At 45.1% G+C, this 23,440-nt stretch overlaps 1 protein-coding gene across 5 annotated transcripts in view; it reads right to left on the bottom strand.

The window, feature by feature from the left end:
* LOC109925098 (zinc finger and BTB domain-containing protein 7B-like) overlaps positions 1–23,440 on the bottom strand; it is an 84,997-nt gene that overhangs the window by 20,273 nt on the left and 41,284 nt on the right. Inside the window, exon 1 of one of the 5 annotated variants that reach the window (XM_048620354.1) lies at positions 22,857–23,195. The exons of 3 other annotated variants lie outside the window; for them this stretch is intronic. The gene's annotated coding sequence lies outside the window, so the exon portion shown is untranslated. Of the gene's footprint in view, positions 1–12,704; positions 12,834–22,856; positions 23,196–23,440 lie in introns of those variants that run through there. One more of the 5 variants, XM_048620356.1, reaches the window with a different exon arrangement.

Here is a 23,440-nt window from a genome sequence, read left to right as displayed (position 1 = left end):
ACCTGTTTGGTCACCTTCTCAAAGAACTCAAAAAGGTTTGTGAGGCACGACCTACCCTTCACAAAAACCGTGTTGACTATCCTTAATCAAATTATTCCTTTCTAGATGATTATGAATCCTATCTCTTATAATCCTTTCCAACACTTTACAACAACCGAAGTAAGGCTCACTGGTCTATAATTACCAGGGTTATCTCTACTCCCCTTCTTGAACAAGGGGACAACATTTGCTAGTCTCCAGTCTTCTGGCACTATTCCTGTAGACAAATTGGCTGGTTTGAACACAGCAAGATCCCACAGAGAGCAACAGCCCAGAAATTTAAAAAAAAATGTTGGTTGAGGACTTAATATTGAAGCCCAGCAAGCTGGGAGAACTCTTTCATTTCCCCCCTTTACCCACATCCTCGTAGTTGACATGGGATCCTCCCCAACTGACCCAAACAGCAGGCAGGGACCACGGTTTGATGTCTTATTCTGAAAGACTGCACCTCCAGGCCCCTGGAACTTCTCAGTACCAGCCTCAGTACTAGGCCTCCATCACATGGAGGGGTGTATGCACCAGGCCAAGAGCTCTAAGTCAGAGGACATAGACCTGCCATTGAGGAATGGCTGGCCCCTTTATTTGTCCCCTGTTCTACAGCTGTGTCCACTGTGGTTAAACTTCCTTTTCACATTGAGGCAGGCTTTGTCCCAGCTGCTCGACATAAATGGACGTAGGATGGACTTTTTTTTAAACAAAATCAAGCTGCTCAGACGTACATCTGAGATGGGACTTGTACCCAAGCCTCCTGGCTCAGAGGTAGGAGCACTACTGCTGCTTGAATGGATGAAATATGAGGTAAGCTGAGGTTAGGTAAAGTGAGGTGGGGAGTGGGGGGCAGAGAGCGAGGAAGGGTACAGCAAGGTGGGGGTGGTGGGGGAGTGCGAAGGGGAGCAGAACGAGGGGGAAAGAGAGCAAGAGAGATGGTGGGAAAAGACCGAGGGGGGGAAGAGAGTGCGAGAGATGGGGTGGAGAGCGCGAGGGGGGTGAGACAGAGAGAGAGAGGTGAGAGAGAGAGAGTGGTGAGAGAGAGAGAGCGAGAGAGAGTGATGAGAGAGAGAGAGAGAGAAAATGAATGAATGAAGGAAGATGGGGGAATGAGGGGGGACAGGTGGGTTGGGGGAGAGACAGAGTGAGGGAAAAGACGAGGGGAGAGAGGTGAGGTGAGGGGGAAGGGATAGCAGCGGAGGGAGGGGAGTCTTGGTCACACTCCTCCTCCAATCAACACCATAAAATCAGATTGACCAGTCAGTCATCTTTCTGACCCTGGACCCTTGCCTTGTGCAAAATGGCTGCCCGGTTGACCCAATTAACCGCGCACAATAGGTCACTCCGAGACACACATGAAATGCACAGAGGTTGCCTCATTTTTTTCTGCCAATTAGCACTCAAGGTCACTGACTTCAAAGTCTTGAGACTTTCAATTGCACCAGCAAGGTAAATATCGAGCACCGCAGACCACTGATGTAACATGCACCCAGTCCTTCGGAGCTACAGGGTAAATAGTGAAACCAAACTAAAGCCTTTCTCTGTATGAAGCCCCTAACTGTGAAACACTCATATAGCACAGCTTCCGATACTTACACCTCACTGACAGAAACTAGATCAAATCACCCGCTTCTTTTCACACTTGTTAATTAAAACAGCATACTGATTTTTTAACAAGTTCCACCCAGAATACAACTCCTCAAAATTTCAGCTGACTACATACAGTCCTCCAGGTGCATCTCGAATATAGAAAGGTGGCACTGTGGTTTAGTGCACTGCGACGATGGGGAATAAAAACACTCGGATTCAATTCCTGGTTTGTTCGGTGATAAACTGATTCACCCACGCTGTGGTCTGGACATGTCTGATACCCAGCGTGTTTTGCAGTAGCAAGTTGGTAAAAGCCCAGTTCTTGCTGTGGATTTACAGAGTGAAAGTCATTAACTCAGAGAGCATGGAAACAGACCCTCCAGCCCAACTTGTCCATGTTTCCTAAACTGAACTAGTCCCATCTGCCAGGATTTGGCCCAAACCCCTCTAAACCCTTCCTATTCATGCACCCATCCAGATGCTTTTTAAATATTCTACTTGTCTCAGCCTCCACCACTTCCTCTGGCAGCTCATTCTGTGTGAAAAGTTGCCCCTCAGCTTTCTTTTAAATCTTTCCCCTCTCACCTTAAACTTATACCCTCTAATTTTGGACTCCCCTACCCTGGGGAAAAGATCTTGGCTATTCACCCTATCCATCCCCCTCATGATTTTATAAACTTCTATATTTCTCCAGTTCTCTTTTGAAGGTTCTTGATGAATCCACTTCCACAGGCCACGGGCGATTAATTTTTACTCTGATAGTGCTGTTGTGCCTCATTGCTGGCCTTCTCATAGTGTGATGTCTCTGAGCACTGGCCCTTGGACAATACAGCACCACTTCAGTAGTGACCCTTGGACAGTGTGACACTCCCTCAACACTGATCATCTGACACTGATGCACCCTCAACGACAGAGTGGTGCTCCCTTAGCACTAACACTCTGACAATACGACACTTGCTCAGTACTGACCTTCTGACAGTGCAGCAGTCCCTTAGCACTAAACATCCGACGGTGCAACGCTCCCTAAGCACTGACCCTTCCAGAGTGCATGGCACTAATCCTCCCAGGCTCGGGGTTGGCGGGGGTGGGGGTGGTGGTGGTTGTGTGTGTGTGTGCGCGTGAGGGTGGGACAAGCTGGTCCTCAGCTGATTTCTGTTGTAAGTCTTTGTGACCAGGCAGATGTGGACACTGCAGTGAGCTGCTGTACCTTTGGAACAGATGTCCTGATTAAACTGCCCAATTGCACTTCCCCAGGCCTTTACCAAACATCCTAACATCACCAAAATAAAACAGAGACCTGTGGATGGCCTGAAATCTCTAACAAAAACTGACATTGCTCGAGAAACTCATCAGGTCTGGCAGCATCTATGGAGAGAAAGCAGTGCCCCTGAGGTTAACTATGATGCTAACTTCACCTTCCTTCAAATGTCAGTTCAGTCAGGCCTCACTTTTTGCTAGACCAATGCCAATCTTGGCTCAATATCTTGGATAACCCTTAGGCCATCAAGGTGCATATAGCCCCTCTTGTGGTGCAGTGGTAGTGTCCCTACCTGGAAGCCAGGAGGCCGAGGTTCAAGTGTTACTTGCTCAGGAGGTGTGTGATAACATCCCCAGACAGGTTGATTAGAGAATATCTATTGTCCCTTTCAAAGAGCTCGTAACTGTGTCTCCCCCAAGATCAAACAACAGCACAGTGTCATTGAGAGAGCATAGCATGAACAAAGAGAAAGTGAAAATTGCAAAAAGAGAAAAGGTATCGAGACAGAAAAATAAAAGAAGTAATTAAGAAAGCCGCAAGGCAAAGCAAATTCTCACTACTTATTTCAAAGATTACAATTTCTGTTCAGGGTTTTAAATCGGCAATTGGATCTTCCGGCACTTAAAACTCATTCTCAGTCTGAAGTTGTTTTCAGTTTTTTTTTTACAAATAGGCTTTTGTTTCTATGATTTGTTTTGCTTTTTCAAATTCTTTCACAGGATGTGGACATCGTTGGTGAGGCTGGCCTTTGTTGCCCCTGCAACTGAGTGTCTCACTAGGTGCCTTTTCAGAGGTAAATTAAGAGTCAATCCCGTCCCTGGAGTGACGTGTAGACCCAGACTGGGTAAGGATGAGATTTCCTTCACCATTAGTGAATCTGATGGGCTTTCACGAGGTTGCGTTAGGCTGTTTTTTTTTATTCTGAATTTAATAGAATGCAAATTTTGCCATCTGCTTAAGTGGGGTTTATTAAATTCACTCATGGGCATCACTGGCTGGGCCAGTATTTATTGCCTCTCTGTAGTTGCCCTTGAAAAGGTGAGCTAGCCTTTTGACCTTCTGCGTCCATGTGCTAATGTGCATTTCAACCTGTGTCCCTGGAATATTAACCTGGGTCTAGTCTAGTGACATTATCACTGTGCTACTTCATCTCCCAAACCTACCCCACCCATTTAAAGTTTTTGAGAAGATTTGTAACTCGGGTTGTGGATGAGGTTGTAAACTTGCTCGCCGAGCCGCTGTGTTTGACTGCAGACGTTTCGTCACCCTCAAAGGTTAACATCATCAGTGCGCCTCCGGTGAAGCACTGGTGTTCTATCCTGCTTGTTATTTATATCCCTCTGTTTGCTGGAGTGGGTGGCATCACTTCCGGTTCAGTTTTTCAATAGTTTGTATATCAGGTCCAGTTCAAAGTGTTTGGTGATGGAGTTCCAGTTGAAATGCCAGGCCTTCAGGAATTCCCTGGCATGTCTCTGTTTGGCTTGTGCTATTATGGATGCATTGTCCCAATCCCTCTTACTGTAGACAACCTCACAGGCTAGTCACAAACTCGACATTCTCACAAACGTGTATGTCCACACAGCGGTGATCAGGAACAGAGATATGGTGGATCTTCCACTTCCCCAGCCCACTGTGCAATCACTTTTCAGTACGTGATGTTAAACCGAGGACCCCATCTAGTCCTCTTGGGCAGATATAATAGATCCCACTGTCCACTGCCACTAATGGAAGAAGAGTGTGTGTGGGGTTATGACCTGGGTCATTAGCTCGACCTCATTTGTGGGAGCTTGCTGTGTGCAATTTGACAGCTGTGTTTCCTGCATTACAACAGTGACCGCACTTCAAAGAGCAATGCAGCGCCCCAAACTGCTCCGCAGCTGTCACACAGTCGGACAAGGTGCTTTCGAAATGGGTGATAGATCATTCCTACTTCTCATTAAAGTGCATCATGGCAGCGGCAGTAAATAGCTGGTGATTAAACACAACAGCCACTGAATTAAACCCCGCAACAAAAGCTCTGCCCTGCAATTACACATGATGAAAGGGAGAGACAGCAGAATCCAAATGCAAAAAAAAACGAGACGCGAGTCTCCCAGAATCAGATCAGCTTTGATGGCACAAGCTTAGCTGAAGCAGCAGTATCAACAACATGCATTTTAGAGTCTTTAATCACACAGGGGGCACTTTGGAGAACAGAATGCCAAAACAGGGGAGACAAATTAAAGGGAAACAAATAAGGGCTCAGATGAGGATGTCAGAAGTTCACTGCTATTCAAGAGGTGGTGGTAGTGGTTGCAAAGCTGAGGGAGGGGATGATCTCCAATGGTTGGGTGGGGCAAGGGGAATGTACCAAGTCTGACCTCACTCTTAACATCACGTGAACATGGCTAGTTCTGCATCGATTGCAGAGTACTTTCAAGGACAGACTTCCCATTCCACGATAGTGGAAAAGCCTGTTCTCATGCTTAGCAAGTTTTGCAGGTCTCACTATTTACAATCCTGGGCGAGAGATTGGAGTTTGTGGGACTGGGGATAATATGAGGAAAAACTTTATACTTTTAACATACCGAGTAGAAACCATGAGGTGGTGATCGCAGAGATGGTGAATGGTTTCTAAAGAAAATCAGACACGCCCTCAGGGCTAAGATGTGGGGAGAATGGGACTGGCCGATTGTTCTACAGGAGCGCCATCAAGTACCTGATGAGCAGAATGAATTGGGATTGAAACTTACAGAATACTGAGAGGCTTGGATAGAGTGGACGTAGAGGAAATGTTTCCACCAGGCTCAGCCTCCGGGTGAAGGGATGACCCTTTAGAGCTGAGATGAAGAGGAATTTCTTCGGCCAGAGGGTGGCAAATCTGTGGAACTCATTGTCGGAGAGGGCTGTGGAGGTCAAGTCATTGAGTGCATTTGAGACAGAGAAAAATAGGTCCTCGAATGGTAAGGAGATTGAGGATTATGGGGAAAAGGCAGGAGAATAAGGTTGAGAAACATATCAGTATGATTGAACGGCAGAGAAGACTCGACAGGGCTGAATGGTCTAATTCTGCTCCTATATCTTATAGTAATTGCACTTCTGCCTCATGGGATTCTTGGCCAATTGGAGAAATTGCACCTGTTTTCTTCTCCCAGTAGGAAGCAGGATCATTTAGTTAATTTACCCCAACCCCTCAGGCACAGAAGCAGCAGCTGCGTGTAGTTTCAGTATGTTCCATTTCTACCTCATTTCTGGATGGTTCTCATTACGTTTCCAAGTCTAGATTTCACAATTCCAGCTTGCCTCAATCACAAAGCCAAACCATCTTTTGCATTGAACAGTGGGTAAGGGGTGGGGGGGAAAAGAAGACAGCAGCTTTATTGCATTGACTGCTCCTCCCGAGACTCCAGGCTGTGGCTTGGCCCGGGTGCCTGCACAGAGATGAGGCTTAAATAAGACTTCGATATCTGGACATTTCTCTTTCCTTTTGGCTGTTTCCTTTATTTCTGCTGTTTCTCTTTATTCCAATTTTGTAATTGATTGCGTAAGCAAGATGGCACCAGAGAAAGGCGACTTTGTACACTTTTCACTACACTCCTGTACTTGAGTACATGTGATAATAAAATCTAATACTAATTCTAAAAAGTATCAGCAACTTTATTGAGAAGAGTCTGCATCGCAAGTTACCAAGAGCGGGAATGGAGTGTCATTTTTCACTTTTCATCACCACCATCTCAATTAGGGATGGGCAACAAATTCTGGCCTTGCCAGTGACGCCCACATCCAGAAAGAATAAAGTTGTTAAAATAAACTTTATTTTAGTTCAAAAAGTGGGCATAAGCACCACATCCTGTTAAAAAAAGAAGCACTTAATACAACAGCAATTTGCATTTACAGAGCACCTTTCACATCGCTGAGCCTCTTTAAAGGTTTCAGAGGTACACTGACAAGGTGTGACCCCCAAGACGTGCAAGGAGATGTTAGGGTTTGGTAACCAGAAACTCAGGGTGATTTTAAAAGAGGAGGGAGGAGCAGAGAGGTGTCACAACAGGGTGGACTACCAGCTTTCAACTTCCATCGTTAAAACTAGGCAGCATATTTTTAAGGTGAGAGGAGAGAGATTTTAAAAAAGACATGGGAGCAAATTTTTTTTTTTTAAACACAGAGGGTGGTTCACTTGTGAAATGAACATGCTGAGGAATGCAGGTACGGTTACGACTTTTAAAAGATATTTAAGTAAGTACATGAACAGGAAAGGTTTGGAGGGATTTGGGCCAGGAGCAGGCAGGTAGGACCAGTCTAGTTGGGATTATGTGCGGCTTGGAGCAGTTGGGCCGAAGGGTCTGTTTCAATGCTGTGTGACTCTATGAATCTAGTCTGATTTTAATATTCCAAGGTTTTCATGGACTAAAATGGCTTCACAAAGTAAGAAGCAGGGACTTAAGATGGCTACCATGGTCTCCTGACCAGGTTGAGCCAAGCATGTGGAACAAGTGAGACAGTCTGAGCTAAAATAAACAATTTATCAAAAGGCCCTGAAACCTAATCAGTTGTAAAAACACTCCCATCACACACACAGAGCCCCAGTCCCTGACATTCGACCAACACCCTTCTGGAAGTTTCACGTTCTAGGATGAATGTCGCCTAGGGATTACCCAGTTGGGAGAGACGTGGGCTCGCACAAGTAAATTAGATTTCACGAAAACAACTTTCGAGCAAGAGAAAGAATGTGAACTAGCAACAGCAAAGACGGAAAAAGTCTCTCTCTCTCTCTCATTCTTTCAACATCACATTTCTTTCTCAATCTCTGAAAAGTTAGCACCGACCAATAAACATCATAGAGAATGCTGGAGAAACTCAGGAAGGCTGGCAGTATCTGTGGAGAGAAAAACAGAAGTTAGCTTTTCTGAAGAACCATAGCAGACTCAAAACATCTGCTGCCAGACCTTGAGTTTCTCCAACATTCACTGCTTTTGTTTCAGACTTCCAGCATCTTCAGTATTTTGCATTTGTTGAACAAACAGCTCACCGAGAACTCAAGGATTCTGCAAATACGCTCCTGAGGAGGATCAGCTAAGAAGCTACGGTCTCAGAATAAACTCTAACACTCAAGGACTATTTGAAAACTTTTAAAATCCTTATCTTCCTTTTAGACACACACACCTTTTTATATTTTAAATGTATATTTGATAGTGTATTTTATTAGTTATCTCAGAGTTAGTAGTTCTTCTTTCTCACTCAAGTAAACCTTGGAACTAGCTCCTTCATTTTCACCACTACTACATTTTAATTGAAGTGTGAGACAGCTGAATGCTAAAAAGCATTTTGAATATTTATTGCAACTGACTGAGAGGGATTAAAAAAAAGGGAGCTGATTCAGCCCTCCTCAACTGGCTGTAACTAAGCAAATTCCAGAGTTTAAGGTTTAGGCAACTGAAGACGTAGTCACTCATCAAAAAAAAAAAGGACCCTTAACTTGTGAACAACCATCACACGTAACATTTTCTTCCTGACTCATCCTAAACTATTACACACTACACCAGACAAAGCCAGATTAATGCAAATTTGGAAGTGGGGAACACTAGCTGAACAGAATTTATCCTTTGAGCAGAAACAGAGACGGGTTTGTGTCATCAGGTTTAGACACTGGAACAGGAACAGACCTTTGAACACTTCAACATTATCTACAGAGATGGATGCAGAGCTCTCCACTAATGGAGAGAGCTTCAACTGGGAGAAAAAGTGTACAGCAAGCTTTCCTAATAGGAAGAGAGGGATGGTAAAGAACCAGATCCCTCTGTATACCAGACCAAAGCATATGTCTACACTGCTGTACCGGTGGTGGGTCTGGTATATATTGTACAACATAGCTGCTCCCTTCTATAGGAAAGATGTTGTAAAGCTTGAAAGGACGCAGAAAAGATTAACAAGAATATTGCCAGAGTTGGAGGGTTTGAGCTACAAGGAGAGGCTGAATAGGCTGGGGCTATTTTCCCTGGAGTGTCAGAGGCTGAGGAGTGACATTATTGAGGTTTATAAAATCATTAGGTGCATGGATAGCATGAATATCCAAGGTCATTTCCCCAGGGCAAGGGAGTCCAAAACTAGAGGGGCATAGGTTTACGGTGAGAAGGGAAAGATATAAAAGGGACCTGAGGGCAACCTGAGGGTAATGCATGTATGGAATGAACTGCCAGAGGAAGTGTTGGAGGCAGGTACAATTACAATATTTAAAAGGCATCTGGATGGGTATATGGGCCAAATGCTGGCAAATGGGACTAGATTAATTTAGGATATCTGGTCGGCATGGACGAGTTGCATGAAAAGGGTCTATTTCCATTCTGTATATCTCTACGGCTCTCCAAGTTCCAGACAGACAAATCTGTCAAACTTTATTCTCCAAAAAAGCTTAAATGCCTTGGGCAGCACCTACTGGCTTTGGATCACTGCAATGTAAATTACCTAGAATGACACCTGGGCCTCAAGGGTATTCCCTGGAATTTAGGACAGTAAAGGGGGTGATGAGGTGTAATGATAGGATACCTAGGAAAGAAGCCCCTGCCGCAAACTGGGGAATCTAGGACTAAGGAACAGAGTTAATAGAAATTTGAGCACAACCTTTCAGGAGTGGAATGAGAGAATATTTTCATTGGTGGGAAAAACTTGGAACCCTTTCGCAAGATTCTAAGTCTGAGATCGGCAGATAATTGCTCATCAATGTATTAAGGGACATTGGGCAAAGGCAAGTAGATGGAGTCAGGGAACAGGCTCAAAGGGTTGAATGGCCTCTTCCTGTTCAGATACAATCTAACACACATTAGTCTCTGAATGTGTCAACTTTATGATTTCCTTTGGCGCGCAGCTGTTGAAAGACATCACCGTTTGTTCCGGGAGGTAGATGTGATCCTAGCGCGGGGCTGCAGATTGGCTTTGCTGGAGGACCGTGCTCAGATGCAATGGTTTCCATAGTCACCTGACATTTCACATTGGCATAGGGTTCTTGCACAACCTGTGACATCTCTGTGCGACACCTCCCATTCCACTTCTCCAGTAAGAAACTTGACTCTTCACCCTTGACCCTACTCTCTACTCTCTCAGATAACAACTTAGTTGTCTTACATTTACACAGTGCACTTAGCGTAATAAAAGGCTCCAAGTCACTTCAAAACAGAGAGGTATCAATTAGAACAGACTTAGCTTTCTTTTTCCCCCCACACAGACCCAGCTTTTTTCTCCCCACACAGACCCATGCAAGGAGACTTTAGAGACAGGCAACTAAAAACTTGATCAAAGAGGTCAGTTTTAAGGAGCATCTTAAAGCAGGAGACAGACAGAGAGGATTAGGGAGGGAATTCCAGAGCTTAGGACCCCAGGCAACTGAAGGTACAGCCACCAATAGTGGAACATTGGATATCAGGGTATCACAAGGGGCTGATAATGTACGAGTGCAGAATCTACTGAAATGGGAGAAGTGCAGGATCAGGAAGATGTTACAGAGATAGAGAGAGTGTATGGGCTGCAGGAGGTGACAGAGATAGGGAGGTGTGAGATAGGGAGGTGTAGGATATGGAGGTGAGAGTGCTGGCAGGGCCTGAGTCAGGGAGTTAGGCGTTCCTTCAATTTTGCCTTTTCTAACACTTTCAACTTGTAAGAATTGGTTCATACTCTACTACAGGGAAAGAGGCCAGTTGTTTAATGGTAAGTGCTTAGGATCCTACTATTCCGAAGATTCAAAACAGTGGTTCTGGTGAGGTTAATACAATACATAAAAATGAAAGTAATTCATTCAAATAATTTTATTACTTAAACCACGTTCAGGGTGGCAGGACAGGGAGGATGAGTCACAGCTGCAGCATATGGGAGTCCCTGATGCCAGTGAGATTCAGGACAAACACACCTGCAGTATTTGTGACTCTAGCAGCTTCAGCTCAGAGTTTACGAGCTGAGGTTGATCTTCAGTCAACTCGACATGTCAGGCAGAGAGGAAAGTTGTCCTGTTCACACAAAGGGGACAGTAACACCCCTTAGGACAGGGTCATCCAACTTGCTCAACGGTCAGCTTCAGGACAGTGTGACAGTGCTAATGAAGCAGGTAAGAAGTTTCAGTGGGCAATGGTGCAGTCAGCAATCACCCAACAGATTCACGGTTCGTCAGTTTGTTTCAGCCTATAGTGTGGACGAGCTAAACAAAATAGATAAATTAAAGACAGTGAACAGAAATAAATAAGTCTGGTCTGCCAAGGAAGGTTATGCTTCATTTGTTCTGGGCACTGGTAGGACAATATCTGGACCACTATGTCCAGCATTGATCTCATTATTTACAGAAGGAAGTAAGTGCAACAAAGCTTCACTAGACTAAGGAAAGGACTGGTTGCCCAGGCAGGATGTTTGGAAAGGCTAAACTTGTTGCTTCCAGAGGTTATAAGAGTGAGAGGCAATTTGACTGAATCATGAGAGGTCCTGAAAGGGTGGATATGGAGAGAATGTTTCCTCTTGTGGGAAACTCTAGAACTAGGGGTCACTGATTAAAAACAAGGGGTGGCCCATTTAAGACAGAGATAGAGGAAACTTCTTCTCAGAGGATCACGAGTCTGCAGAATTCCTCAAAAGGCAGTGAAAGCAGGCAGGGTGGTGGTGTAGCAGTGATGTCAATGGCTCTGGGCTTCAAATCCCACCACAGGCCCTGGGTAATTCAACAAACAAAATTGAAAGCTAGTCACTGGACCCAAAAATGTTGACTCTGCTTTCTCTCAACAGATGCTGCCAGACCTGCTGAGTTTTCCCAGCAATTTCCGTTTTCGCAACCATCATCAATTGCTGTTAAAAAAAAGACTCACTGCCTTTTACAGAAGAAAATCTGATGTGCTTAACTGATCTGGGCCTACACATGACTCCAGATCCACAGCACGGGGTTAACTCTTAACTGCCCTATGAAACAGCCCACTCAGTTCAGGGGGCAATTAGGGACAGGGGCAACAAATGGCAGCCACATCAGCGATGCTCACATCCCTTGCAAGAATAAAAAGGAAAAAAGTCTTCAAGGCATATTTTTAAGGCAGCAGTAGATAGTTTCTGGATAAGTAAGGCGTTGAAAGGTTACTGGAGGTAGATGGGAATGTGGAGTAATCAGATCAGCCATGAGCTTACTGAACAGTAGAGTAGGCTTTAGGGACCAGATTGATGGCTATGCCTTTTTCTAACTAAGTACAAACATATCGGTGAAGATCCAGAGCAGTCGTGATCCAGCTGAATTGGCTCAAGGGGAGGAATGACCTCTTGTTCCAGAAACAGAAAGGGTTTGGGAAATACACTGTTTTGGGAGTGGAGGAAGAAGACTCAATGTTCACAAGCCGACAATCTCACTGTGTGGTCAGACATTCGATTTGGACAGTATTGTACCACCCCATCCCAGCTGCCTTGGCAAGCCTCATGTGCAGGAACTCTCAAGACACTCGACTGAGGCTCCCAGAGTCCTCAAGCCCTACCCTTCCCTCAAGAGGCCGCACACAAGAGACAGGGAGAAGCGGAGAGAGCAAGAGCGTGCGAGAGAGAGAGACACAGTGAGCGAGAGAGAGAGAGAGAGAGAGAGAGCGTGTGAGCGAGCTAGAGAGGCGGGGGAAGGTGGAATGTGGGAGGCTCAACTGTTGAAAATTTTTACTGGCATCAAACCCATCCCGTTTTGGTGCAAGCCCAATAGCTTTTAATATGTTGGTGTTGGGGACTTTGACCAGTTTTAGGAACATCAGACGCTAAAAGACCGACACGTCACAACAAGAGATGTTGAAACAGCACTGTAACAGCAGCTCCATCTCACTTAAACAGATTATACAGACGTTCAATGCCAGCTCACTTTTTGCAATATCTGCTCGCCTTGAACTTCTGAAGGTCCCCAGGTATCCCTTTACCCCTTTCTTCAGTCTAAATCATCGCAACACCAGGCAGAGCTGATCAGCTGAGAAGCCAGGGCGCTGGGGAGATTACCAAGCGTTGGCACGTTGGTTCTCGTTCACCTCCTTCCTCCACCTCTCCACTCCCAACACCACCATCCCCCCCACCGCCTTTTCAGTTTTGCAATAAAGCGCAGAAACCTGTTTTGCAATGAAAAGTCATCTAGAGAGAGTGTGGTTAACTAACGAGAATGCATCAGGAGGTTTCGGGAGATATTCATCTCGTTGACAACAATACACAAAAAAAACAGAAAATCAGTAAGGGAGGGGAGGTTGACAGCAGCAGGGGAATGCTGCTGTTGGGGTGTGGGGGAGCATTGGAGAGATATCAATACTCCACTTACGCAGGTATATTACAATTTTCAAGCAATGTACTCTGGCATGGGAGGTTAAATTGTATTCCATGCATACCAACCACTCCCACAGAATCATACGGTACAGAAGAGGCCTTTCAGCCCATTAAGTTTGTTCCGCCAAAAATATACAACTTACCTACACTAGTCCCACTTTCCCACACAAGGCCCATAGCTAAGGGAAACAGCTGCCTTCTATTCAGCTTGCCCATTCCTCTCATAATATTTGACATCTCTGTCAGGTCTCCTCCCCAGCCTTCCCTGCTCTAAAGAAAACAACCTGAGCTTATCCAGCCTCTGTTCGTAGCTGAAATGCTCCATCTATGGCAACATCATGGTGAATCTCCTTTGCGTCCCCTCCAGTGCAGTCACACCCTTTCTATAGAGTGGGGACCAAAACTGCACACAGTACTCCAGCTGTGGCCTAACTAAAGTTTGTGCAGCTCCAGCATGAGCTCCCTGCTCTTATAATCTTTGCCACAACTGATATAGGCAGTGTCCATATATGCTTTAACTTACCCTATTAGACTGTCCTGTCACCTTCAGGGGTCTGTGGATGAACACCCCGAAGTCCCTATGTTCCTCCGAGTTTGCTAGCAAATTGCTATTCATTGAATATCCCTTGTCTTGTTCCTTCTTCCAAAATGCATCATTTCATATTTATCAGAGTTAAATTCCATTTGCCACTGATCTGACCAGTCTGTTTATATCATCCTGTAACTTAACATGCTCCTCCTTACTGTCAACCAGCCCATCTTCGTGTCATCCACAAATTTACTTATCATCTCCCCCATATTCTCATCTTTATCATTTACAAATATCACAACAATAAGGGACTCAGATTATGGTACGCCACTGCACACAGGGCTCCAGTTACGCAAATAGCCTTCTGCTACCACCAATCTCCTGCGACTAAGCCAATTCTGGATCCAACTGGTCATGTTAGCCTGCACCTCATTAGCTTTGACCTTTTTAATCTGTTTCCCATGTGGCATCTGGTCAAAGGCCTTGCTCAAATCCATACAAGCAACATCAACTGCCCTGCCCTTAGTCAAACAGTTGAACACCACCTCAAAAAATTCCTCTAGATTTTTTTAGGCATGACCTTCCTCTGACAAAGCCACACAAACTATTCTTGATTGAACCCTGCCTCCCAACATGGAGATTAATTTTCTCCTGAACTATTTTCTCCAACAGTTTGCCTACCATTGACGTTAAGACTCACTGGCCTATACATCCCTTGTCTATGTCAATACCCTTCTTGTGAAGTGGCATCACCACTGCAGCCAGAGACAATTTAAAAATTTGGGTCAAGACCCCTGTAATTCCTTCCCTTGTCTCCCACAACAGCCAGGGATACAACTCATCCAGACCTGGGTATTTGTCCACTTTTAAATCCACCAAAACCTCCAATACCTCCTTGCTTCTTATATCAACCTGCTTGAAAACTTCACAGTTCATATTCTCAAGTTCTGCAGCTGCATTGAATTCAATTGAACGATTTATTATCACTTGCATTTAACAAATAAATAGTGAATAGTTACAGAAGACATTAAGGCAGAACTAAAAACAGAGTTCTTCCTCCCTTCTTGTGCTTCCCCTCCTTCTCCCGAGTAACGACAAATGTGAAGTACTCATTTAACACTTTATCGATGTCCTCCTGTTTCACACAGAGTGCCTCATCTGTCCCTAACTGGCCCTACTCTTTCCCTGGTCATTTTCTGCCCTTTGATAGATCTGCAGTTCTCTCTAATCTTGCCCGCCAGCATTTTCTCATGCCCCCTCTTTGTTCTCCTAACTGCTTTATTGAATTCCCCTTTGCACTTCCTATACTCCTTTAGGACCTCTATCATTTTGCTCCCTTTCTACCGGTTATCCATCTCTCTTTTCCTCTTTATTCAGTCCTGGATGTCCATGGTTCTCTGGGCTTGTCGCTCCTACATTTCATCCTTAAGGGAACAATGTTGGGCCTGTACGTCCCCCCCCCAGTATCTTTTTGAATGCTTCCCAATGTTCTGCTGAAGATTTACCCTGAAGTAGCTGTTACCAGTTTATTTTGGCGAGATCCTGCCTTATTTTAATAAAATCTGCTCCACCCAATTGCAAAATCCCGTTTTTCCAGACTATCTTTCTCATTTTCCATAATAACCTAAAATGTATCTAAAATGATTAAAACGCACCCTTCCATTGCCACCTCGAACACTTGACTGGTTTCAGTTCCCAGAATTAGATCCTGCACTGTGCTGTCCCTTGTAGGAGCATCAATATGTTGACATACAATATGGCTCTTCTTCAGAGCAAGAGCAGTCATCCTGGACTCGAAACGTTAACTGTTTCTCTCTCCACAGATGCGGCCAGACATGTGCTCTCTGCTTTATTTCAGATTTCTGATCAAAAGGTTCCACAAATTGAAACAGCAGGAGAAAAATGTTTTGATGAGCAGCGGCAAGCAAACATTCGGTTGGAAGGTACCAAGATGATGAGGAGGCAAATTTAGCTGAATTGTTCGGAACACGAGACGTGTTAACATGGGTTTATGCGGGGGCGAGAGCTAACAATGTGGAGGTTAGAGGCTGAAGATGATATAGGGTTCAAAGGAGAGATGGTAGGGCTGTTATCAGTTTTGGATTGCTCTGGGGAAGAGACAACAGAGCCACAATGGGCTGAAATGTCTCCCCTCTAGCTGTGTTGTAGATATATGTGCCCATTATCCATTATGCAACTGGAAAAAAATACAACATTCAATATTCTCAAATCACTCCAAGGAAATTTGACAAACATTGCGAGGATACACTGCTTGTCCGTTTCAATTTTTCAATGCAGAATCTCCCACTAAAGATTGACCAGATAGTGAAACAAAGTACAAATACACAAAAATGCTTTTTTGGAGCCTGGGAGCTAGTTACACCTATGGTTCTTGAGCCATCCCCCAATTCCCACTGTATGAATGCAAGAACTAGGAGCAGGGATAGGTCATCTAGCCCCTCGAGCCTGATAAGATCATGGTTGATCTTCTCATGGACTCAGCTCAACTTACCCACCTACTCACCATAACTCTGCCATTACGTTCTGCCATTGACGGCTGGGCCTCCAGCTGTTTGAGGAGCCTGAGTTCTGGACTTCCCTCCCAAAACCTCTCCTCCTCTGTTTCTCTCTACTCCTTTAAAACACTCCTTAAAACCAACCTCTTTGACCAATGCTCAGATCACCTGTTTGATTTCCTTGTGCGATTCAGCTGTCAAATTCTGCGCTTCAACTAACCCTCAGCATGGCTTTATTTGGTTGAAGATAGCGGATGGTCGCAAGTTGCTGTCCTACATCAACTGATGTCCAGCAACACAAAATAATGCCACACACCCCCAAAGCCTAGTATGCCCATTTTAGTCTGATAGTTATATTCCTAGACAGACATTTCAAATAATTACTGGATTTCAAGCTTCAAGTCATTCTAAGAAAAAATGTTGAGGCATTCTGCATACAGTTCAGCTTTCTGAGATGTTCAGTCATATCCCTACAGTATGTGGTGGAATGAAACATATTGAGAGAGATATCGCAGGAGTGATTGACCACAAATATAAATCAGGAAACTACATAACCAAGGGAAAGGGAGAGGGGCAGAGCCGGAGAATGAGGGGGGTCGAGCAAGAGCTGGAAAGAGGGGGTTCAGGCTAGGCTGGAGAAAGTGGGGGCCTGTAAACAGGGATACTGGAGAGTTAGGGGAGCCAGGCATTGCCGGGAGGCTAGCAAGAGATTGCAGTTGAGGGGGCAAGAATGAGAGAACGTGAGAGAGTGAGAGACAGAGAAAACCAGATAGAGATAGAGAATGACAGAATAAGATGGAAAGGGAGAAGGTGAGTGCAACAGCTGGTGAGCATAGGCAAGACAGCACAGGCGAAGCACAGCAAGGGAGACCGTGGAAGACTGCAAGAGAGAATGGTAATTTCTATCGTACTTATCCAAAAATTTATGAACACTCCAGCTGTAATAAAACACGTCTTTTCCAATATCTATAAATTCTTTTAATGCTGTAGTGCGAGACATCTCTGGCCACTAGTGCCAGGGAAGCAAGCAAAATTGATAAGTATCTGAGCTCCCCCATCCAACCACGTGATAGGATTTGTACATCAGCCCAATCTGACATGCCTAATTATAGTGAGTGATAAAGATCACCCTCTCCCCTGCAGTCTTCACACTCTGCTTCCATTGCGTCTTCTCTGCAATAGACTTGACCTTTTATTTCTAAGTTATACTGTGCTCCTCAGTGATCCTTCAAATGCAACAGCCTCCCCGACAGTACAGACATCAGGATGCCTCATCCTTGCGCTCAGAATCTCATGACTTACAACCTCCTCATCTCTCAGTCTCCTTCCCCTAATTACAATCGGCAGGTTTTTAAAATCACAAAACTGGCTGCACACAGAGTCATACAGCACAGAAACAGACCTCTTGGTCAACCATTCAATGCCGAACATAATCCCAAACTAAACTAGTCCCACTGCCTGCTCCGGGCCTATAATCCCTCCAAACCTTTCCTATTCATGTACTTATCCAAAATGTCTTTTAAATGTTGAAACTGTACCCACATCCACTGTTTCCTCAGGAAGTTCATTCCACACACGAACCACCCTCTGTAAAATATTTGCCCCTCATGTCTTTTGTAAATCTCTCTCCTCTCACCTTAAAAATGTGCCCCCCAGTCTTGAAATCCCCCATCCTTGGGAAAAGACAACTTCCGTTAACTCTATCTGTACCCCTCAATATTTTATAAACTTCTATAAGGTCACCTCTCATCCTTCTACACTTCAGTGAAAGAAGTCCCAGCCTATTCAGCCTTTCTTTATAACTCAACCCTTTCATATCTGGTAACATCCTATTAAAACTCTTCTGAACTCTCTCCAGCTTGAAATATTCTTCCTATAACAGGGCGACCAGAACTGGACACAGAATTCCAGAAGAGGCCTCACCAATGTCCTGTACAACCTTAACATGCGTAATCAAAGCTTTCTGATTTCTCTGACCTCCTCCCTGCACTTTATCATTGTATTGTCCTGCACATATTATTCCTTACACAAAATAAATCACTGAAGATACTTTTGCCTGGTACCTCAACTGAGCACTACTTGCCCGTAATCTCCCACATTAACTCCATCACTCTGGTGCTTTAGAAGATGATCCATTTATGCAAAGTTGATCATTCAGCCCATTTGATCTTAGCGTTGCACACCTAGCCATTATGACACCTGGCAGCTTTTGCAAAATCACCCATCCTTTCCAGGCAATCTTTCTGCGCAACTTCCTGACAAAGCCACTCTCCTGGCATCTGTCCCCAAGGATCCTCCTATAACTTGGAATCTGAAACCTCCTGTCTGACCGCACAGCCATGTAGAGAGAGGGGTGGTGGTGTAGTAGTAACATTACTGGTACCAGTATCTCCGATTTGGCCTAATGTTTCTAGGAACACAGGTCCAAATGCTATTACAGCAGCTGGAGGAATAAAATCTGAAATTGAAAACTAGACTCAGGGATGGTGACCGTGACAACCATTATTGATTGTGGTAAAGACCCCCTTCCCCCCACCGCTGGGGATTCACTAACGGGGATGGAAGTGTGCCATCCTTACCTCGTCTGGCCCTACACATGACTCCAGACCTCATAGCAACAGTGTCAACCCTTAGCTGCCCTCTGAAATGGGCCGAGCGAGACACCGAGTTCAAGGGGCAACTAGGGACTGGGCAACAAATGTCAGCCCTGCCAGCCACAGCCACATCCCTCCGAAGAATAAAAGGGAAGCGAAAGAGCACGGCTGAGCGACTGCTTTGTAAACGCTCAGAAATGCAAAACGTGGAGAAGAGAAGAGGTTCACTGAAGAAAAGACCACCCACCCTGCCAGCTGAGATCATCCTCACTATTCCCTACCACTGTATCTCAAAGGACCCCTCTTGCGTCATGGGGACAGGCTCTGGCCTGTGGCACACAGTGCACGCACACCAGTTCCAGAGTGCTGCCCCCTACAACATCTGGCACAGGCACAAACTGTTGTTTTTACCCTGCTCTGGGTGGAAGGAGCAATTTCCTGACGGGCTTCTACCCAAAGTGATCGTCCCGGAGAAGCTAACACTGCGTGATTTTACTTTACTTTTTAAAAAAAAGACCTTGGAGCATTTGGGGCTCCAACTTAATCGGAGGCTGGGGACCAGTTACAGCTATGAAACCACAATGCCTTTTTATTTTTTTGGGAAGCTGAAACCTCAAAGGCCCTCGGCTAGTTTATGGAAATCTTGCATTGCTTACTGAATTGGCATCGATTGCCAGTCTGTGCTGACATTGCACTTCCTGCCCCAGATCGACAAGCAATCAGTTGATGTACCAGTGACGCCGGGAGGATTAATTAGGCTGCTGCAAATGGTGCTGCATGTGACACGACACAACACAACACACTCACCATCTTCAGAAAACAAGGTTGTGCTCAACTCAGTGGGCAGTGACCAGAATTATCAGCGGTCACAGCAACACTGGATTTTCTTTAGACCATAGATTAAATAGCATCAAGGTTTCAAATGTCCCTTTCAAGGCCACGGTAAAACCGTGAGTCTGCAAAACCATTTACTAAGGGTATACTAGAGCAAAAGTGGAGAACAAGTATTTGCTAAGAAATTAAGGATCAAAACAAGAGCAGATCTGACCATGTCAGCCAGTGCTTAGGTGAGTGCATCTCTCACTCCTCAATCAACATGTACAAGTCCCATTCCAGAATCTAAGCATAAGAACCCAGACCGACACCGTCAGTAGCGGAACCGAGAAAGTGCCGCACCGCCAGAGGGTCAGGGCTCGGCGAATGCCACACTGCTAGAAGGTCAGGGCTCAGTGAATGCCACATCGTTGTAGCGTCAGTCCACAGACGCAGCAGGAAGGCTCTCAATTTGATGTTTGTCTGAAGGCCTGACACCACCGACAGTGCAGCACCTCAATACTAGACTGGAACACCAGCCTGAATTATGGACTCAAGTCTAGGAGCAGGCATCAACTACAGGAGAGCATTAGAGTAGGGCACATACAAATTACTGCCCCTCATAAACTGGCTAATCCCTCAACCCTTGTCCAAGCCACAACTTCGGGCCTTGTGACGAGTCTCAGCTGAAAACTACTAGTACAGTTTTCAAGTGACTTGAATCACTCACACACGTGCCCAATTCAAGAAGGCACAGAGCTCTTTTCACCCCTGACTCAGACAGCCTGGTCAAACAGATAATGAAACTAAAGATGCCACACTTCCTTAAATTTCAATGGAGGTCATAAAATATTGTTTTAATTCTCAGAGAAAGATTTTTAGTTTTAGAGGAATACCCCACAGTCAACAAGAGACATCAGCCTATTCTTCACACTGAGGTGTGACCTCTGTATTAATGTCAACATTCCACTTCTTGCACATGGCCCCGAATATAAATCTTTGAACAGTGCTGTTTTCCTCTTGCCCTATCCAATCATCACCCTTGCCATCCTGGCCTATGAAAGGGCAGACTCTTGCTGGTCTTTGGCCTACACAGTGCAGCATGGGCTGGCACAGAGGCTCAGTGGTTAGCACTGGTTAGCACCAGGGATGTGGGTTCGGTTCCAGCCTCGGGCGACTGTCTGCATGGAGTCTGCACGGATTTTGTCTGGGTGCTCCAGTTTCTTCCCACAGTCCAAAGATGTGCAGGTTAGGGGGAATTGGCCATGCTAAATTGCCCTGTAATATCCAGGGATGTGTAGGTTAGTTGGATTAGCCCTGGGGAATGCAGGGTTATAAGGGTTTGAGTCTGGGTGGGATGCTCTTCTGAGGGTCAGTGTGGACTTGATGGGCTGAATGGCCTGCTTCCTCACTGTAGGGATTGTATGAACTCCCAATTGCCCCAAGCACTGAATTCCGCCTTCAGTACGTGGCTGCAAAGCAGACCTCAAGGCATTCCACATCCACATGGCACGGGAACAGTGACCAATTCGAACCAGACTGGTCCACTTCCCAGCCCCAGCCAGGATTTTGCTGCATGAGGATGTGTGTACATGAGTAAAGACGTTTTACCACAATTGTGTATGCTCTCAGTGGGACCTGTAGTATTGTGCACAGTCTGGCCCCCTTACCTAAGGGAGGATGTACTTGTAACAGAGGCCGCGCAGCTGAAATTCACCAGTTTAATCCCTGGGATGGTGACACGTTCCTATCAGGAGAGTTTAAGGTAGATTAGGCCTGTATTCTCTAGAGCTCATCAATGAGAAGGCGATTTCATTGAAGCAGACAAAATTCTGACAGGGCTCAACATGAGATACAAGAAAGATGGTTCTTCTTTGCTGGGCAGTGGAGGGGGTGACACATCAGGGATACAAACTCAAGGTAACAAGCAGGGTATTTAGGACTCAGATGAGGTGTCATTTCTTCACCGAGGGTGGTGGATACTTAGAATTCACCGCCACTTAAGGTAACGATCTATTTTTCTATATTAAATGCATTAATATTTCTTTTGTGGTATGCGTTTCATCCATCTGCTCAACACAAAATGATGGCGTAGCCAGCATTTAAGAAAGCCAACCACTTGGACTAAACAGCATTCAGGCCTTCAAACCCACCCTCATTTATATAATAAAAATGTCTGTAGCCAATCAGCTCTATTGAGCTTGCCTTCCGCCATTCTGTCAATGGCTTGATACAAGGCAAAAGTAGTTGCTGACCACTCAAAGCAATCGATCTTTTTCAACTGGTCTATAACAGAAGCAGAGGTATAAGACACTGAAAACTCCCCAGAGTTTTTCTACATACACACACACACTCAAAGAGGCAGAGAACACAGGCAGAGCGACCAAAACACAAACGCACAGAGATATACAGGTGGAGAGAGAGACAGACAGACAGAGACCACACCTATATACAGGCATAGGTACATACACAGAACCATATGTGGGAGACACATACATGCAGAAAGAGATAGAAACACATATACAGAGAGAGAGAGAGAGATACACACATGCAGAGAGTCAGACACAGATACATGTTCAGAGATACATGGACACACACACACACACACACACACAGCAGTTAATGGCTCTATAAGTGGAAGTCTGTAAGATTAGAGGGACACATTTTTAAAAAAAGGATTTACTACCTCCGAGAGCAATCTCTACCGGCAATTGATGCAGGTTCCCACTTCATATGGCCCAAACACAGCAGCTATAATCTAGAACAGTCAAAATGGCAATGACCCAAATTCCATTTTTTTTTAAGGTTACAAAACCACCCAGTGAAAGTCCAGAGCTCCGTGTTTTAAAGTTTTATTACTGGACCCTTTAGTACTCAGCAGTTGTCCTTGACAATTATATATGCAAAAGAAAAAAATCTCATGATTCCAAACCTGGCGAGGACACTGAACACACAAGCTGAACTGTATTTTTTTCTGTTTCTCAAATGCTACGACATTCATTTGCTCTGGCTCAGCTAGTATAAACCTGCCGACACTGCAGACAGGTTAACTGTGCGATGCAATGCCACACAGACACACCAATACATACACACACCTTCCAAAATGGCTCTGCAAATACACCCTTCACTGCCTCGATCCAGGAGCTGGTATCTCAAGTTCCCTCGCCGGCAACACTCCACTTGCTGGCTCACCACTTCCCCATGTTTAAAACACACAATTGCAGGGGCCGAAATTACTGGCATCCTTTCCTTACCTTCCTCTTCAAAGTTTGAAGAATGGGCTTCTCCAAATGCCAACAGATCTACCAAGGAAACTACTCGTATTTTCCTCCCTCTCTCTCGACTCTGTCCTGGCAGTTCTCTAAGTAATTTGACTAGACCAGTTCCCCACCTCTGAAAGTATGACTGCTACACCCACGCCTCAGGGTCGCGTCCATAAAGCTCAGAGAAGTGCTTTTAACCCTCTGTGGGCTCCTTACGGGTAACCAGGGCAGCATTTCCCCCACTGGCAAAAAAAAATGACATGTAAACCATATATTCCTTTCCTCTTTAATTCGGAAGAGTCAGGTTGCTATAGCAGGCAGTTGCGACTTACAACTCAGCTCCCGCCTACTCAGTGACCTATTTATATCCAAACTTTTAATAGAGGTTTTGATACCAATAATGATGAGGAAGTTGTAGCTGAAATTGTGGACACAATAATTGCAGAAGTCGAAACTGATAGAGCAGAAACTGAGCCGATCATGGGTGGAGGGGAGTTGCAAGTTTGACAACATTCACTGCAGACAGTGACAAGTCAAGCTTTCGCTCTCAAGCCTCAGGCTGTCAGTGTCCCAGG

The sequence above is a fragment of the Rhincodon typus genome, chromosome 46, assembly GCF_021869965.1.
Source record: "Rhincodon typus isolate 14 chromosome 46, sRhiTyp1.1, whole genome shotgun sequence".
Taxonomy (NCBI): Eukaryota; Metazoa; Chordata; class Chondrichthyes; order Orectolobiformes; family Rhincodontidae; genus Rhincodon; species Rhincodon typus.
The sequence above is the reverse complement of the archived record's forward strand: the minus strand, read 5'-3'. Positions and strand labels throughout refer to the sequence as shown.